General features: G+C 62.6%; 1 long non-coding RNA gene across 3 annotated transcripts in view; it reads left to right on the forward strand.

Moving 5' to 3' along the window:
* LOC118020087 overlaps window positions 1-3,977 on the forward strand; it is an 8,509-nt gene extending 4,532 nt beyond the window's left edge. For all 3 annotated transcript variants that reach the window (XR_004681813.1, XR_004681812.1, XR_004681811.1), the window contains exon 3: window positions 569-3,977. This is a non-coding gene — a long non-coding RNA (uncharacterized LOC118020087). The remainder of the gene's footprint in view (window positions 1-568) is intronic.
* Window positions 3,978-13,338: the final 9,361 nt, after the last annotated feature.

Below are 13,338 nucleotides of genomic sequence, written 5' to 3' on the forward strand. Positions count from 1 at the left end.
CCCCCCCCCCCGCCACGTGCTGCACCCCCCACGGGCTGGCCCCTTCTGGGCTTGGGAAGCAGGCTCAGGAACATTCCACACCACCCTCAGCCCTCTCTCCACAGCCAGGCAGCAGCTGGGGCACATTTCCAGCTACAAATCAAGCCACGTCTGCCCCTCCCCACACTCTCTGGGGCCTGGTGCCTCCGGCTGGGGGCGGAGATGCTTACACAACACACATCTGTTTCTCTGGGTTCTGGAACTGGAAGTCCGAGATCACGGGGCCTCTCTCCTTGGATCACAGACGCTGCCACTGTGCCGTGTCCCCCACAGCCTTCCGCTGTGCACACATGGGGAGAGAGGTCTCAGGTGTCTCCTCCTCTGGTTTGTTTTTGAGCTGGCCCCACGCCCAGCCTGTAGCCCAGGGCAGGTCTTGAACCCGAGACCCGAGATCAAGACCTGAGCTGAGATCAAGAGTTGGACACTTAGCTGACTGAGCCGCCCAGGCCACCCTCCTCCTCTTCGGGGCAGGGATCTTGTGGGATCAGGCCCCCCCGTATGATGTCATGTAGCCCTATTTACCTCCTAGAAGCCCTGTCTCCGGGTGCAGCCACGTCAGGAGTCAGAACTTGCACGCGTGAATCTGGGGGCACACGGTCCAGGGCGACCTCCCACCAGAAGGTGGGCTCCTGAGGACCAGGAGCTCCGTCCCCGGTCACTGCTGTGTCCCCAGCAGCAGGCACACAGCGCAGGCCCCCTGGGACACATGAGGTGGGAGAAGCCTCGCATCCGTGGAAAGCTGGGGCTTGGGGTTCTCTGGGTGAATCCAGTGATGTCACAGCGTGTCAGCTTCAACAAGGACGCGGACCAGGTGCGCTCAGACAAAACGGAACCACGTCAGGCCCCCGAGCCACCAGCTCACCCTGCGGCTTCTCGCACGCACGGCCTCCGCCTTGCTCCGTTCCGCTTATGACGCAGGCCAGGAGTGTTAGTATCAGTTCATTGGACACGTAGGTCGTCGGGGCCGGGGTCCCCAGCAAGAAAACAGGGCGCCAGGACAGCTGAGACAAAACCGTACGAGCATCCGTTTACAGCTTAGACAAGACCACGACAGCTTCCTGTCCAGCAGCCTCTGCAGGAGCAACATTCACAACACATCCCGAAACAAAACTACTAACCATGAAACCTCGGTCACTGTCACAGGTTGGGGCAGGTAGTTTCCCAGAGGTCAGCCCACAAGACCAGCAACACGTGAACGATAACCCCATAGGTGGAGGGCATGATCCAACCCTGATTGGCACACCTTAGCGGCCAATCCTCAGGGGGCCCACTCTCGGGATGCTCAGGATAGTTCCTCGGAAGAGCTTATAAAAACCCCTAGGGGCGCCTGGGGGGCTCAGTCGGTGAAGCGTCTGCCGTCTGCCTTCAGCTCAGGTTGTGATCCCAGGGTCTCCGGCGGTCCTGGGATGGGGTTGGGCTCCTCAGGGAAGTCTGCTTCTCTCTCTCCCCGTCTCTCTGCTTGTGCTCTCTCTCGCTTTCGCTCAAATAGATGAATGGGATCTTTAAAAAATTAAATAAATGAAAAATACAACCCCTAAATTCGAAAGCCAAAATGGCAACCTTCTCGGGTCCCCTTCCTTTCCGGGAGCTTTGCACTATGTCAATAAACTTTGCTTTGCCACTCTTCGTCTGGTCCACCTCTTCATTCTTCGAAGCAGCGTGACCACGAGCTGCGGGCACTAAGGGGACAAAAGTCCTATAACATTAAGACGCCCGGTCACAGATTTCCCAGCTCCTAGCCGCACTCAAGGCACACACACAGCCCCAATCCCCCGACACACCCCAAAACCCATGCAAGCTGCCACCTACCGGCCCACGGTGCCCCCGGGAGCATTCCTGCACCGTCACGGGCAATCCCCCACCCTCACGGCGTGGGCACACGCCCAGGTGCCCGGCTGCAGGGAGTGGGCAATGTTTGCGTTCTTCAGCTAGGGTCACCGCATGGGGAACAAAGCGCTCTTTCTCAGGCAAATGCTGATCACCTGGAGGTAACTCTGGGAGGCCGATGTGCCAAAGGATCCCGACACCCACACACACAGGCCTCCACACGGTGCACACGCACACAGCCCAGCCAGGAGGACCTATGATGTGCCTTGAATAAATCCTGCCCGCGTGCCCTGTTTCCCTGCCTCCTGAAAAAAGTCAGGCATCCTTCCGCTGGGGGCGTGGGGAAGGCTCTGACCAAGGACTAACTTCCCCTTTCTGCTTTATTCTCCTCTACCTTGTATGGGTTTTTTCACAACAGTGTTTCACTTTTACAAGAAAAAGTCTGATGGAGAGATGTATTGACATTCATTGCTGGTGAGGGCTGGGCCGCCGGGCCAGCCCCAGGGGAACCCACGGGTTCCCCAGAAGGCAGCTCTGCCGGGCAGTCAGGACAGTTCCTGTCCGCTGCACACCCAACTCCCCACCCCACTGGCCCGTCCCCCCACCCCCCGCGCTCCAGCCCTCAGCCCTGGACTAGGGGTTCGGAAGTGAGGGATGGCCTCTGGGGCCTGCACACCTGTGTTCATGACGGCCGGAGGGAGGAAGCAGTGTCCCTCACAGACGAACGGACCAGCGCATGCGTTACCTGCACCGTGGATGGTCACCGAAGCTCTGACGCGCATTTTGTGGAGCATGGTTGACCCTGAGGATGTGGAGCTCCAGGAACTAAGCCAGTCCCAAGAGGACAAACTCCCTCTGAACCCACTTGCACGAGGGACCTAGAGTCATCAAGTTCCTGGAGAGAGCAGGCGCCAGGGACCAGGGAGGGCGGGGAGCCAGGGTTTCACGGGGGCAGAGCGTCAGTCTGGGAAGATGGAATGTTCCGGAGACAGACGGCGGGGACGGGCGCACCGCGGTGAGTGTGCTTCATGCCACTGAGTTGTGCACCCGCAGATGGCTAGCACGGTGAATCTCATTTATATTTCATGACAATTTTTTAAAAATAGATCAAAACATTTTTAAGAGAAAGCAGAAGGGAGCCTCGTGTTGGGAGAACGTTCTCTATCCTGCCCACGTCAGTGTCAATATCCCCGTAAACCCCGTACCCTAGTTTTGCAAGACATCACCAACGGGGGAAACCGGGCAAAGGACACGCGGGGTGTTTCTGTGTTATTTCTTACAATTCCATGTGAATGACACCAAAATAAAAACCTCACCTAAAAAATAAGAGCTGCACGCCGCTCAGGTGTTTTGCTCTTGTGCGTTGGGTATGTGGTTGGGCAACAAGTCCCACGCCCAAGGCCTCCGCGGGTCCCGCGCCTCAGAAGCACCGCCCCACCCGTTGCCACACAGGAAACCCCTGAGGCCCCAGGTTCCCACAAGGGCAAGGTTCCTGCCTACCCTGAGAAGCTACGGTTTCTCTTCCAGTATATTCCACAATCGTGTTTTCTCCCTGAAATGTCATAATGAGATAAAAAGTGTAGCTCTACTTTGCCTTTCTCTTTCATTTAAACGAGGTCACTGGATGTTGTTTTACACAGAAAAGCTTGAACACATGAAGTGAATGCTGGTGTGTGGCCATGGCCTGATGAGATGCACCTTGCTTGCTCACAGGGCCGTCCACGCAGCGCCGAGCCCCCACCCCGCCTAGGCCTGGACAGGGGTGGGGGCCGGGGCTACTCATCACTCAGTACGTGTCCTCAGGCCTGCGTCTCCATGTCCCACCGAAGATATGATATTCGGGGGACCCCCTATACCGCTGCTTCGATATCCGGCAGATGACAGATGGGCTCCCCAGAATCATCAGCCCGCCTCCTGACCAACTGCCCAAGTGATGAAGAAGCCCTGGTTAGTCCCCAAGAGAGGCCTGGGCCAGGGGAGGAGGGGCCTTATCCCCAGTCCAGAGCCGCCCGGCCTCCAGGAAGCCATGCTCTGTTCAGCCCACGTTTATGAGGCACCTGCTGGGCGCCTGGGAGGCTCAGTTTGTTAAGAGTCTGCCTTTGGCTCAGGTCATGATCCCGGAGTCCTGGGATCGAGTCCCGCATCGGGCTCCCGGCTCAGCGGTGAGCCGGCTTCTCCCTCTGGCCCTCTCCCCTCTCACGCTGTTTCTCTCTCTCTCTCTCAAATAAATAAATAAATAAAATCTCAAAAAAAAAAGATATGAGGCACCTGCTGCATGCGGGGCTGTGGGCCCAGACACAGCTGTCCAGGCCGTCCTACCCACACAGGAAAGACACGCTGCTCGACGGGGTAACTGGAGCGCTGAGTGTGAAGTTGGGGAGCACCCGGGGGCACCACTAATGGGGGGCAGCTCAAGGCCCCACCGGCTGGAGCTGCACCTGACAGGGAAGCAGCAGGAGTTCTGAGCAGCTACCCCAGCAGCGACCCATCCTCTTTGGGGATCCCTCCCTGGATGAGGTCACAGAGGGGCTCGTGCTTTCCCAGAAGATAACTTCCTGTCCGGGTCAGCGTCTCTTCACCCCCTTCCTGGAACCAACCAGAAGACCCGCCCAGGCCTGGGCATTCCCTCCTGGGCTGTCTCCCCTACGCCCCACCCCCGGGACTGGGGCGGGCTTGGCGGGCGTCCCGAGGGTCCCACCGCCTTCTCCTCCGCTAGGGGGACAGCTCGAGCCTTTCCCGCGAGCGGCAGAGGCTGAACTGCTGGGCCTTTCCCACGGTCAGGTCACAGGACACCAGGGGGCAGCAAAGCCCAGACCCTGTGCTCCGTCTCCCCGGAGGTGCCTGCCCCCTTCCCACCACCACGTCAGAAATGGGGGAGAGTGGTTCTCGGCCTCACCCCTCTAAGACGGTGCGCCCCGGGCCCTGCCCCAGGCAAAACGCAGGGTGCTCTCTGCCCAGTGGGCTCAGTGCAGGACCCTGGTTGGGCCCAGGACAGAGCAATTCCTCAGCTCTGATGCCACGTGGGGGAAGGCTGTGCTCACCCTTGGAAAAAATGCGGGGCGACATCTGGGGGACCCCCAGGAAGAGCGCTGGATAAGGCACACCCTCTGTTCCTCTGAGTCCACACAGGTGGCCCCCTCAGGGCAGGGCCAGCCCCGGCTGCAGAGAGGCCCTCGCCCACCCCTGACTCCCTGCGCGTCCACGGCAGGCTCTCGGCCTGCTCTTCTGTGAAATGGGGACAGTGAGGCTCCTGCCTCCAGGCTGCTGTGATTTTGGAGCCCATGACTTGGGGGCCAGCACACGGCCTGTCCCCCAGGGACTCAGAGTAAACAGGAGGCTCCTCAGAGCAGCCCAGGGAGGAAAGGAGCTGCCCCTGGCCCGGCACATCCTGAGGGTCTTCCCTGTCAGTAGGAGCCAGAGGAGTGATCTGGGCCTTGACCTCGGTTCCAGGGAAGAGGCCAGCAGGGCAGGGTCCCATCCCAGGAGGCAGGGGATCCGTCCCCACAGCCTCGGCAGGGCCCTGAATCAGTCAGCCTTGGGGGACGGGGCAGAGGCTGCAGATCACACCTTTATCCAAGCTCCATGGTGGTCCCACTCTGAAGCATACCCACCTCCACCACTGACCAACGGATCCACCTGCAGCCCCTGGGGATGCCCCACTGGCGGCCAGCACACAGCCACGCCCTTCCAGTGCCCGCACCTCCCACTCCCTCCATCCTCTTACAGAAAGCATCCTGTCCTTCATCATCCTGGAACGGAGGTCCAGCTGCAGGGCTTGGCTGGGGTGACCACGCAGCCGTCCTACCACCCCTACACCCCCCCAATCATGACCATTTACAGACCTTGTAACACACAAAGCCCTCGCCCCCAGGACCCTCCTTCAAGCTGCAGATGGGGGGCACTGCCTGCAGCTGATGGCGCCCCCGCCCGCAGGCTGGGCTGCCGGGCCAGGGCCCTGGCGCTGGGCAAGAAACAGGAGGGGAGACAGTGTGCCCTACTGTGGGGGGGCACTGCGCCCAGCCAGCCCAGCCCTCTCCCAGGGGCCTGGCAACGTCGCCACCACCGCCACCTTGCGAGTGGGGACTGCAGCAGCTCGCGGCTCTCGAGTGGCAGCGGGACTCCGGCAAGCGCTCTTCCTCTTGGCCTGCATGTCCAACGCGCCTGGGGCGCAGAGCGGCTCGCCTTCCCTGAGGCCCGCTCAAGGCACTGGCAGGGCTGCCGGGGCTCAGGGGCTGCGCAGACAGCCGGGCGGGTGAGCGGGCGGCAGAAGCAGGCCGTGGAGGGGCGGGACCTGGCCTAGGGGGCACCCCTCAGCCGCCCCCAGCCCCCACCCCCCACCAGGCCGGTGCGGCGCTCACCCGGGATGTTGCCCCCTGTCTCCACGCTGTCCCTTCTCCAGCTCAGGGCTGGGGTGGTGCCCGCAAACTTCTCAAACAAAAGGGAGGCCAGGGAGGTGGCAAGGGGCGTCTGCCTGCCCCGCCCGGGCCCCACCCCCACCCCAACCGCCGGTGCCCCAGACCCCACTCGATCTTCATTCTGGGGGTGCATAGGGGCTGTGCCTGCGGCCAGGCGCACAGGGCAAGAGGGTGGTCGGAGGAGGTGGAGGAGGCCGGATGCTGGCAGCGCCTTTATGCGGAGCAGGGTGGTGGGGCCTGGGCCGCGCGTGCCTTCCCACGCTCCGCCTCCAATCAGCGACCAAAGCTGGACAGAGCGCAGCCCCCCCCCACCCCGGGGCTGCTGGGCTGGGATAATGATGCCCCCGCCCCCAGCAGGTGGGGGTGTGAGCGGCGGCGGGGGGACACGTGGGGCACTAGCTCGGACGTGCCCTACAACCGAGTCCTGCTGTCAGACCCTCACAGAGCAGCCCCCACCGTCCAGCTGCCTGCCCAGGATGCAGAGGCCAGGGGGAAGCTGCTGTCCCTGGGGGCTCAGCGTCCAGAGCAACTCCTTCCTGGACCCCACCTTCCCACCCTCCAGGCACAGGTCAAAGGTCCCCCTCTGATCACTGCCTGCTCTCAGGAGCCACGCTTGGTCTCTCCCCTGGGCCTCTCCAACCCCTTGCACCTGACTCCTCTTCCACCTGAGCAGGAGTTTTCCCGGCCAGACACCTGCTGGGCCTGGCCACACTCACTGGGGGATGAAAGTGGCTGCAGGGGCAGCTCGAGATGTGAAAACAACAGGGAGATGCTGCATCAGAGATGGGGTGCTTACCAGCAGAGGTGCCCCTTGAGTGGACGAGGGGTGCTGCCCCTGGAAAACCCCATCCTCATCTCACTTTCTGGAAGGCCAGGCTCCAGCAGCCACCTCCTGCAGGAGGCCCTCTGAGCTCCTCCTTCATCCCCCAGGCTGGTCCTCATATTATAAGGTCATCATGGGAGGTGTTCTGGACAGTTCATTCCTGGGGGCAGGAAATGCACAGGTTCCCCACCCCGGTGTCCCGGGGACCTGGTATTTTTAAGCAGCTGACCTTAGGAGGCTCTTCCACTAGCCCAGGGAGGAGGCAATGCCGTCCTGCGTCTCGGACAGGAAGCTGAGGCCTGGGGGGGCAGGCTAGCCAGCCCTCTGCCCCTACGGCCTCGCCGCCCTGTTACCTGCACTGTGTGGCAGGATGCGGTGGGGGGGGGGGGGGGGGCGGGGGGCACCCTGCAGGCCAGGCTTGGAAGCAGGGATGCCAGGAGGGGATGAGGCGAGGCCAGGGTGTGCAGCGGGGAGGAGGGGTGGCGGGGCTGGCTGCCCAGGGGTGCCGGCTCCACAGCAGGAGTGCGAGGGTCCCCCTGACAGGCCCGCTGTCCCAGGTGCCCAGGGTGAGTGACAGGCCCAGGAGCGGTGCCAGTCCGGGACGAGACGGGGTGGGGGAGGGGCAGGCGCGTGGCTGGCCGGGTGGCTGCACGAGGCTGCTCCCAAGCCCCGGGCCGGGGACCTCCCGGCCCCTGCACGGTCCGCAGGTGGGCGCTGTCCCCAGGGAGGCAAGCCCTGCTCGGGGGTAGCCAGGTAGGCCCAGCCGCTCCTCGGCTCGCCCCGCCTGCCTCCAGGCGCTGAATGGCTGGGAGCCTTTTGTGGGCCAGCAGCTGGTGGCCGGCCCTTTATGTGGGGCTGTGGGAAAGTCGGCGGGCAGGCTCTCACAGCCACTCCAAAGCCCGGATTATCTCGGGGCCAGCAGGACACCCTCTCAAGGATGCCCCCCCCAGCAGCGGTGGGGAGGGGCCCCCCCGTAGAGGTCCTGTCTGCCAAGCACTGGCCCCAGAGTCCCTCAGCAAGGAAGGGCCCCTGAGAGCAGAGCCCCTTGGACGCCCTGCGCCCTGCCCCCACCTGCCCAGCTGCCCAGGCTCAGAACTGCCCCCGAGCCAGGAGGGGCTTTCAAGGAGCCCCCACCCGCCTCATCCCTCCTGATCGTCACAGGGGTGGTCACAGGAGGGTCAGCTCGGGGCTGACAGCCCCTACCCCACCCACGGGTGGCCATGCCCACAGCTGGGCCAACTTGCGGCAGGCCCAGGGCTGAGGTCAGACTTGGGGGTGCCGAGGGGCCTGGATAGGGAGGGTGTGGCAAGGAACTGTGCACTTATTTAGCACCTACTGCATACAGGCTAAGCAGGACACACATCTTCCTGGACCTGCTCAGAATTCTGAGGGGGAGGCAAGACGACCGAGCAGGGGACAGACCTAGGCCTAGTTCCCTACCTGAGGCCACCCCATCCTGGGTGCACTTTGGCCCCTGAAGCCCAGCCTTCCCCTGCTCCAGCGGCCAGCTCCCAGGCGGCCCAGAACTTGGGCAGCGATCATGCTCCAAATGAAGCGGGGTGGGCCGAGGCGAAGGCCTAGCAGAGCCCAGGGCTGGGACTCCAGAGACGTTGATGTTAATACCAGCAACAGTGTGGGGAGGCCGCCTGAATGCTCTGCCTTTACCCCCTCCCTTCCTTCTTGGCACCTGCCTCAGATGGACTGTTATTAGCCCCATTTTACAGATGAAGAAACTGAGGGCCAGAGAGCCCAGCTCCTAAGTGGCGGCACTGGACTGGAACCCCGAGGCCACAGCCCTAGCAGCTCAGAGGTCCTCTGGCAGGAGCACCCAGGGGCAGCAATCAGAAGGGGTGGGGTTGGGGCAGCAGGCGTCCCCCTCTGTCCCTTTGTTCTGCCAGTGGCCGGGGTGCACAGGGACCACCGAGGGCTGCGGAAATGGGAAGGCGCGGGCCAGGCCAGATGTGCGGCCCTCCAGCATGTTGTTCGGGAGCTGCTGCTGCTTCCCCAACCTTCAAAGGCAGCCTGGGGGAGCCCCGCCTGGCTCAGAGGGCCCCCCAGATGGCCTCTGGGCCCACAGCTCCACACACAAAGCCCGCACGCGCCTTTTGTGCAGGATGAATGTCCACAGCAGGGGCGGAGTGTGGGAAGCCACCCGGAGAGGCCCTCCCGCCCAAATTCCCCTCTGGGCTGGGGGCGGGCAGGGCTGCAGGGCTGCAAGGCTGCTATCTAGAACCGCATGCCCCCCACCCCAGCCTCCCGGCATGGCACCAGACCAGCAGGGGTCCCTGGGGCCGGCGAGACCCCTGAGACCTCCTCACACCGTGTTTCACACACAGAGAAACAGCCCTGAGGGGGCTGACAGGGGCTGTCCTCGCTTTCCCACGAGTGAGCTCCAGGGTGGGTGGGGTCTGCCCCGCGGGGCCCAGAGCCCAGTGGACAGGCGGCCGCTCACTAGACCCTCCCCGCTAAGGCCAGGAGCCATCTCAGTCCTGGGGGATGGGGCAGGAGACTGAACATGAGGTCACCGCCAGACATGGGGGACAAGCAGAGCAGGAAGGGCCAGACTCTGAAGCTCTCGCCCATCTCCCCCACACCCTCTGGGCACTCTGCCTGGCACCTGGCAGCCACTTAAAGAGGGTAATTATTGCCCAGCAGGGGGTGGGCAACCTTGGTCTTGCTTCCTCCCATAAGCTTGAGGCCGGCCGGGATCCTGGGACTGGCTTGGCCTCTCTAGCTTTCATCTGTGAACTGGGGTGCTGTGTCCTGGTGGGTCTGAGGAGACACCCAGCCCAGTGGCTGGAGGGAGCATCAGGTGTGCCCTGCAAGCCAGTCCTGAGCCTCACTGATGGGTCCCCGCCTAGGCTGGACCCCTGTACCCCTAACAGCTGGCCCAGACTACCAGTTATAATGGGGGGGAGGGAGTCTGTGGTATGTGGAAGCCCCAGCAGGTACCCAAAAGGAATGTTGATGAAGTTGTTTGGAGTCAGGAACAGGGGTCCTGTGGGGGGTTGGGGAGGAGCTGGGGGGTCCAAGGATCAGCGAGGTGGCGTGACCATGGGGGGCATGGAGCCTGAGCTCCAATCAGTGACCCTTCAGGTCCCCACAATGCCTGGGAAGCAGAGGGTCCTGGCTGGGATGGAGCTTGTCAAACTGGGGTTCTTGGCTCTTTCAGCCATCCTAGGGTGTGGGGGGGTCTGCGTCAGTGTGTCACTTTGTGAGACAAAGAGAAGGGTCTTCCAAATCCCACGCCCAGAGCTGCCCAGGTCCCCTCTGCCTCCACCCCAGCTTCCCAGGTAACTAAGCCACCAGTGGGAGGCCCCCACCCCCATGGGTCACTTTGTCCTTTCTTGCTCCATCATTCGTGTGCAAATTAGTTGCCCACCCCCAAAGCCCTCTGCCTCTGGCTTGCTGCTTATTTCAGAAGCCCCCAGTGACTTGACCAGGCCGCAGGGGAGCTCTTTAAAGATCGGCCAGACCAACCCTTCAACCATCAGATGGGGAACACAAGGCCCAGGGAGGGCCGTCCAGTGTCCAGCAGGCCCACAAGCTGGAGCCAGGTGGAGCAAGGGGGTGGGACCCGCCAGTCCAGTACCCAAGGGGCAAATGGGGTCAGATTGTGCAGGAAGTGAACTTAGCTAGGGAGAGGGAGCTGGGGTGATTTTAGAACAAAATAAGTCTTCCTCCGGTGCAGAATGCTCTGAGGGCCTGGAACCGTCCAGTGTGTGTGAGGGGAAGGTCCCCCCCACCCCGCTTCCCCCCAGCCAGACCCTGGAAGAAGCACAGTGGTTGATGCAGGGGCTGAGTGACCAAAGTAGGAACAGATCCAGGAACCCACTCTGGCCCTTTCCATGGAAGGAGCAGGCGCCCCATCTGCCCTCACCCAGGCTCCAGTCTGGCCTCAGCTCACATCAGCCTCGGGTACAAACTGGCCCTCGGGGTGCTCGCCTGTGCAAATGGGCATGACGACACTCGGCCCTGGCAGAGGCCACTCCTCAGTGGGGTCCCACAGCAGCCCCCAGAGGAGCAGGGCGGGAGGGCAAGCCCCCAGGGCGGGGGGCCAGGGAGTGAGGACGGAGATCCGCACAGTGCGGAGCGTCTACACTGAGCAGGTGCCATCCCTCACCGTCAGTACCGGCTCTGGGGTGCCCACCTGCTCACCGCTGCCTCGTGTCAGGAGGGCAGCCCCCCACCCCACCCCACAGCGAAGGGGTGTACCTGGCATGCTCCCACAGCATTCTTTTCATGGACGCTCGATTTGAGTTTCAACTCATTTTCATGTGTCACAAAATATTTGCCTTCTTTGGGAGTTTTTTCACTGGTTTAAAAGTGTCAACGCGTTCTTGGGGAGACATAGACACAGGAGGGCCTGATGCTCGCCCCCGTGCAGAGCTGGATCTCCCCAAACCTCGGCGGCACTACCGTCATCCCCGTTTTACAGACGAGGAAGCCAAGGGTCGGGGTGTAAGAGCCCTACCCCAGCTCCCGGTGGGGAGACACCCCGGGAGGGTCCACGGGAGCCTGGCCTCCAAGAACCATGGTTGGGGTCCCCACGCGCCCCTCCTGCCCGCGCTGGGCTGTGGGTGTATGCTGGCCTGCAGTTCCCACACTGCGGCCGGGCCATGGAAGCGTGCCTGGGCCCCCCTGCCCCCCGCAATGGCATTATTGCCGGGCTCTGCCTCTGAATGAATGGGGGCGGCCACGGGGGGCGAGGGGGGGGCAACTCCCAAAAGACCATCTGGCTCTGCGTTATAATAGAGCAATAAAGGGCTTGTCTGCCTTTCAGAGGTTGGGAGCGAGCTGCTCTCTGACACGGCAGGGTTTTAACCAGCTTGGGACTGCGACCTGGGCCTGCCCCCAGCCGCTGAAGGGGTGGGGGCCACGTGGGCCAGAGAGGCCCCTAATCCGGAGGGGGCCCATGAGACTCAAGGGCTCCGCGCTTTCCCACACCACCCGCCTCTGCACGTTCACCCTAGCCGCTGTTTACACTGGGGAAACTGAGGCCCCAGAGGCTGGGGCTGGTCAAGCCTGGGGTCTGCGCCCTTCTTGCTCAAGGACTAGAGCACCCTCCTTTTGGGAACGTGAGGCCTGCTCTGGCCCGCAAAAGCTGGGGTCTCCAAGTCTGGCCTGGGAACTTGGTGGGACTGCAGTTCACGTGTGATTTCCCCCTCATGAAGGGCAGAAGCCCCTAAGATCAAGGGGCAGTCTGCCCCTCTGCACGGTCAGGTTGCAGGGTAGAGCCTGGTCTTGATCAGCTGAGAGAAGGGGTGGGTGCAGAAGCTGGACTCACCACCCCTGCTGTCCAGGAGAGGAACCAGCTTGCCCCAGGCCCCCGGGGGTAAGAGGTGAGGCTGAATTCACAGCTGGACCGCTGTCCAGGGCCAGCTTCTGGGGAAGGGGCTCAGCCCCCTGAATCACAGAATCTGATGGAGCCAGCATGTGTGTGACCTGAACCCCAGTGTTCCATGTATGAGGCCCCAGCCCAGGCCCCCTTGTGGGTACTCACACACAGTCCTTCCCTGCTCAGAGCCCCCCGCTCCCTCGGGGCTCCCCATCATGGAAGGAGAGATTGGTGTGTAGACAAGGGGTGTGTGGGGAGCCCTGAACCCCTGACTCGGTGACCCTGATTCAGTGTACTGGGCTCTGTTCGGGTGAGAATCACAGGCAGCCTGAGCAGTCAGCCCCAGCAATGGGGTCTCCTTCCTGGCCAGGGGCCAAGGGGGCCAGGTAGGGTGGGCACTACTCTCCTCTCAGCAGTGCCCCACTCACTCACCTTTGGCCACCCTTGGTCGTCTCCAGCAACCTAGAACCAGTGCCTCTCTCAGGTGGTCTCGGCAGGGAAAGCCCACTGTACAGAGGTGAACTGAGGCACAGAAAGGACCAGCATGTGTTCAACAGAAAGCCAAAGGCAGAGCCCAGCCTCAGCCTAGACTTGCCCCCTGCACCCAGTGCCCATGGTGAACATGCTCAGAGAGCAACCTCCCGGGCTCCAGCTGCACCCCAGTCCCACGCCCCAGCCCCCCGCAGGGCGCTACTGAAATGCACAGGGAGACCATCTGCGGGGAGCACGTGTGTCTGTGCAGGGGGGACGGTACAGACCCAGACACTGTGGGAGCTGGGTGCAGAACTGGACGGGCCATGGGAACGTCACAGTAAGTAGGGGACTGCCCCTCCCCACACGGTGCAGGAGACGAGCTGCTCATAGGGTCTCCCCCTACATTCCCCCCAGGGCCAAGG

The sequence above is a fragment of the Mirounga leonina genome, unplaced genomic scaffold, assembly GCF_011800145.1.
Source record: "Mirounga leonina isolate KUSES-001 unplaced genomic scaffold, KU_Mleo_1.0 Mir_173, whole genome shotgun sequence".
In the NCBI taxonomy this organism is placed as follows: Eukaryota; Metazoa; Chordata; class Mammalia; order Carnivora; family Phocidae; genus Mirounga; species Mirounga leonina.